Here is a 6,000-nt window from a genome sequence, read left to right as displayed (position 1 = left end):
TCTTTCCCTCCTCCGGAAAATCCAGTGAATCAGGGAAATACCTAACAAATGAAAAGATCTGCAAGACAAAAATGTAACAGTTGGAGCCAAACCTTACAATAAAAGCTTCATATTCTGCAGCTATCTCAGCAACCCATCTTTCCTAATTATCCAAAAACAAATCACCTCATTTTAAGTACAAGGGAAGGGACCGAAGCTGCCAGAAATAAGTCAACTGCAGATAAAACAACTGCTATCTATTAGCCCGGCACATCCACCAACGCAGCCTCACCGGAGTGGTCGGGTCTACCCTGGTTGGGTGCCAAACACATGCAAGACGTACTGAAAACTTACAGACAACTTATTTGAGATTATTTGGCACATCTGATCACAAGGAGTATTTCCCGGCCTGGAAAGTCACCCAAGGCACAAAGGAAGAGGCAGCAGCACGGTCTGAATCGGATGCTGTCATCGGGTCAGCTTGGCTGTTAACACCTCAGGTGTTTTATTACAGTTACCTCCTAACCCAGGCTTGCTGCTGGGAAATGGAAAGCAGCACAGAACTGGAGGTGGTGGTAGGTATTCCTAAACCCATAGGGGATACAGTACTAAGTAATGGTGTAACTCCCAAAGCCTGTGAAATCCATCTGCTCTGTACAACACTGGAACGAGCACCACCAGAGAAACAAACAACATCCCGGATAAAGTTTGTTTGTGTCCGATGCTTCAAATCATTTGTACGCTCAAACTTGGAGCTGCCAGGTCTGAAGCCTGCCACATGCTCCCTGCTCCCTTTGTATCTGCCAGTTCAAACATGAAGGAAGAAAAAGGATCATAATCCCTCTTGGACTCTTTCAGAGAGCTGTCTCTTGGAGATACTACTGTTGTGACAGCAAAGCCTCAAGCCAAGGCGCCAAGGCTGGCCCAGACGGATCTCAGCCAGTACCAAAGAGGCTACTGTGCTTTTGAATAAAGCCTGGAAAGGCACCAGGACGTCTACCGTCGTTACACCGCTCGGAAAGGTCCCGACGCTTCTCACGGAGCCTGACCCCGACTCCCTGGGCTAACACACAGCTGAAGACTGCTCTTCATGAGTTACGTACGCATGTGCCAACCAGAATCAGAAGAGAAAGCAACCCTGCCAGCACTCTGAAAGGTAATAATATTCTATGGAAAGAAGCAAGGATGTATGTTCCCTCATCTATGAGGGTGGCATGTCCAACATGTATGATCCATGTCCTCCAGTGTCAGAGTTAGTTCCTCTACAGTTCAAGCCTCTAGACATTCCAGCAAGGAAGTATTTTTGAACACTAAGCTATAGCGTAACTTGTTTCTGTATCCTGTGTGAGGAAAGTGATATTTGGCAAAGAAAGTTTTAAAAAACAAAATACCAGAGCGTACGATCTTACATAAAAATGTTAAACATTAGCCTTTTGATGTTTATCCTCCCTTCTTAGCACAGAAGGGTCACGCCTGCCCAGAGTTTAAGGCTGGGATTTTCAAAGAAAACCAAGGTAGGGAGCAAATATTACTCTAATTAAATAGGAATCGAACCCTTAACCTCCCCCCCCTTCTTTGAAAATTCCTGCCTAAAGCTCTGCAGAAAAAGTAACCCTTGTGCTAGTGTTTAAGAGCATATGACCAAGCTAACAGCTATTTTAATTAAAAAGCACAGCCCAGCTGCCTGAAGAGCTTTTCTGCTAAAGACAAACAACATTTGCTTCTTAAGCTACCTCCCAACGCCAGAGCTATTTGGTAGAGTCAGCTGTTAGCACACTTGCAGACAAAGGACTCCTAGATTTTAAAATACACAGTTCACTGGAGCCCCCTTTTTCAGGGGAAAACAAAGCCTAAATAAATACAACTGCCATGGGAGTCTCGCCTTCCCAGCCACGGGGGTAGGAATAATGAAAGGAGGCAAGCAGGCCAAGCCTGCAACTGAAGCATGGTAAGGTAGGTCTTCCCAAACCCACTCGAGCGTGGACACCGCGTGTCCTCCCAACCCGGAGACTCATCCCACAACTCCTGATGCAGCGTTTCAGGAGCGAGATGCGCAAAGGACTTAACTCAGCGGAGGACGCAAATCAATCTCTGCCGCGCACCATTCCAGAAAGGTGATTTGGGCCCAACACAGATACACGATGATGCGCCAAATCACTGCCAACGTTCCACAGCCAAGTAGGAGTCATCCTCAGCCAAGAACAAAGGCATTTACAACATTTTATATTGTTAATCACTTCAGTACCCAAATTCCCTGATCACCTTTCTCGTCACAAAGCTGGGTGGGTTGGTTGGATCAACAGAGCAAACGTGCACTTTGGACAAAGCCCTGTTCCTTTACGTGAACTGCAGTCTGGAGCGGCTGAGCAGCCTTTAACTCCTCAGAGGGTTTCACCGTGTCCCGCTGAAGGGCACCCTAACCTTCCACACCGCTTTATTGCCCTGGGCTGCCATTTCACCCTCCTCTGCATCCGCTCACCCATGAGACCCCGCTGAATTTTAATTCCTAATCCCAGACAAAGGGAGAAAAAAAAAAAAAAGCAGCTGGACAGGATTTTTTACTAGATTAGCGAGTTAAAGCGGCATACTCCAACAAATGCCAGAGCCAGCTCAGGGGAAGGGTGGCTGGGAGCAGGCAGGGACGGCAGAGCCACCTTCCTCCTCAGACCTGCGGTCTAACTGCGGCACAACAGCAGCATGACGCAGTCTTCCCATGGCACAGACACTAGCCAGGATTTTTGGCTAAAGATTTTTTGGCCAGGATTTTTTGTAAATCTTGACTGAAATCACACTTAAAACACACGAAGTTCTCTGGCCTGCCATGCACAGAGGAACAGGCTTCAGTCTTTCACAAAAGCCCCCTTATCTTTTTCCAAGAAAAGGCGAGTTTCAGTTACCCATCTGCAACACGGTGCCTTGAAAGAACCGAACAAACACGGGTTCTGACAAAGGATTTACCCCGGGACAAGATAAAGTCATCCTTAAACAAACAAAAAAAAATCATCAGTTAACATTCAGCAACAGGAAAGATCTGGTGCAGTTTCACCCAAACACATCCAAGATTGTCTTTTGGGTTACAAATTTATGAGGCTGACAATCATTAGAACCAGATGAAATACGAGAGCTTTGAAGGTGACAACATCATTCGTGACAGCACGTTTTGAATTTCTCATCATTGTTTCTAAAAGGCAAGATTTTATCTTGCCGGAAAAAGCAGCAAAATGAGACAGAGAAGGCAAGCACTTCAACAAAAAAAAGGAGTGGTGAGCTCTGTTTGAGGAGTAGGAAACTAGGCCAAAAGCAAACAGTCTCTCAAAAGCTAGATTTTAGTAGGAAACTGAAAAAATGCTTTTTAAAAAAAAAAAAAGAAAGCAGGGTTATGTACCCAGCCTACCACCTGTCAGGGAATTACAAGAGGCAGAGGCCTAGCAAAAGGAATTGGGACAGATTCTGTTTCAGTAAAGGATGCTTCAACATTGCTTTACACAAAACTATCCTTCATCGGATGCAGCCCAGGTTCTTGATTTTTCTAGCCAAGATTGGGACTGGTTTCCCTATGCCATCCGGCACAAACCGTATTAACAAACATGCTCAATCACCATCCACAGCATGAAGACTAAGTAACTAAAACTGCAAACAGACCAAGTGAAACTTCTCCAAGATTACTTGACAACTATTAGAAAGAAGAGCCAGCACACCTACGCCGTTAAGTATTTTTAGAGATTTTGACATTCTTTCGGTTTGGGCTGATGTTTATTTACAAACATGCGTGTTTGGGCCCTCTTTTTCTTCCTTTTTTTTTGTTTAAGCAGCACACCATGTCCTCCAACTTCAAGGTCTCATTGAAAGCTTTTGATTTCCTGAAGTATTCGCTCTCACGGTTCCACACTGTTGGGCTATCAGCATTTATCAGGACAGACTCCAAAGGAGCTGTTTGCTCAACTCTCCCCTCTTCACTTACCATAGAGATGATTTACAGTGTTGTAAACCATGTTAGTGTAAAGGATGGACCTGCACTTAAACGTTTCCTTATTGCTGAGTAACTCATTTTTTATTGCAGTTTGCTCCTGTCAGCATCAGCTGCAGTTTAATCTTATAAAAAAAAAAAAAAATCACCTCTCTCCAAACTATTCTAACAGTTCTCCACTTACCTTCCCTACTTTGTGCCCTGCCTCAGTGTCACACCTCACATCTCCAAGCTGGATGTGTACCATTATCCGAAGATGCAGAAAAAGGACTCAAGTCCATTAAGAGAAACAAGTTTCTCTTAAGAAAAGGCAACTGAGCTGAGGGAGCAGGGTCACTGCCAGGCTGAGCCGCAGGACCACATCGGAACGCGGATGCAGGGAGCCCTGCACGGCGCCAACATGAACACGCTCAGCTACTTCTGAAGTTACTCGTAGTTCAGTTTGAGCACCGAAACCAGCACTGCTCGTTTCAGACCAGACAATTTAGTTCCCAAAGGCTCTAACGTTCAGTGTTCAAACAGCCAAGCTGCTGTTTCCTAAGCGGTGAGACCAGTTTTAGTTCCAAACTGACCCCCATAAGATATTTTTATGAAGAATAAGAATTTTTTGACTAAAAAGTCAATGGCCCTGAGAAGCCATCATCTAAAACCAGTGCTTTGCAGATAACCTTAACTTCACCATAAACAAAGGAAATTCTCAGAAAGCCTATTCCATTAGAATTGTTTTAGAAAGCCATGGGAACATAAGACTTTGGAAGTTCCTCTCTCTTTCCAGGGTTTCACCAAAGGGGAGCATCCTTTTGCACAGCTGGGTTTCTGGGGAGGCTGTCCACACAGAATAAAGATGGCACAAGACTAGGCCACAATATGGGCCTAACGATTGTTCCCAGGTCAGTCAGAGCCCATAAGAGGTTCAGAGAGGGAACCACCACAACTGCACTGCAAGGAACTTCAGTGGTTCTTACCACCATGGTCTACCCAAGGTGAGTTGCAGAAGTCATCCCTAGTTGAGAGCAGCCAAATCCTGTAAACCAAGCTAAATTTACAATGCCTCCACAAACCAAAATAATCTCTTGTAGATTATATACTCATATTGTACACAGTCATGAGCCATCATATCCTCTACGCTTGAGGAACAAGCCCGAGATTAATTTACTACTGACAGACACTAGAAGCCATAACAAGGTTTATAATTTCTGCAGTGTGGAGCAAGATTTTTGGGTCACTGAAGGGTTGTGGGCTCCACATCTGAGCTCTCTTCATGTTTTCCTCTGCAGGTTTCACTTTCGGCAGGTTTTAAGGACATAGAGAAGCAGCATAAGAACAAGGGTACTTGCTCATTAGGGCAGGACTCATGGTCTCCTATTTACACCTAGTTTCAAAAAGCTATGCAAGTGGTGGTGCGTTTCACTCTTACGTGGTTTAAGCTTCATTTAAGAACATGTAATTTTTAAAAAGTTAATAAGGGTTCTTAACTGGCAGCCTACTTTGCAGTTAATGACAACCAGTTTATAATGAGAATTATGCTCTCTGAAGAAAAAAGCTAGAACATGAAACCTCTGGTCTCCAGCAGTCAAACTCCTCACAGTGCATTTGTCTGAACTACCAATATTCTGGTTTCAAACGTAGTATTCTCTAGATACAAAGAAAAACAAGCTAAAGGTTCTTCTGAACCTGAGGAGCTAGTTCAAGCTTAGTTCCAAAACAAGCATCCCATTCTGCTTTATGAAAGGAAAAAAATCAAATCGAGCCCACACCTCAGTTTGAATCCTAGAGCTGGTTTTTTGCCTATGATTTTTAAAGAAGGGCAAATCTATACTCAGATGAAAAAAGCGTGCCAGCTAAGAATGATGAGTATGACTCAAAAAAACCCACCCCAAAACCGGAGGTATTTGTTTATTTTTGAGGTACAGAGACACTCTGTGACTAAAGATGACACCGAATTTCCTGTAAGCTGCTTCCCTACATCATGCATAACACTTTCTTGAAATTCACACCTTTTCCCCCCACTACAGACTCATTTATGAAGCAAAAGTAGCTTTGCTAGTCAGAGA

The 6,000-nt window shown here is 44.1% G+C and overlaps 1 protein-coding gene across 1 annotated transcript in view; it reads right to left on the bottom strand.

The window, feature by feature from the left end:
• Nucleotides 1–6,000, bottom strand: part of NOTCH2 (notch 2) — a 77,760-nt gene that overhangs the window by 48,828 nt on the left and 22,932 nt on the right. The window lies entirely within an intron of this gene.

This window comes from Eurypyga helias, unplaced genomic scaffold (genome assembly GCF_000690775.1).
Source record: "Eurypyga helias isolate BGI_N326 unplaced genomic scaffold, ASM69077v1 scaffold10874, whole genome shotgun sequence".
NCBI lineage: Eukaryota > Metazoa > Chordata > Aves > Eurypygiformes > Eurypygidae > Eurypyga > Eurypyga helias.
This window is presented reverse-complemented; position numbering and strand designations above follow the sequence as displayed.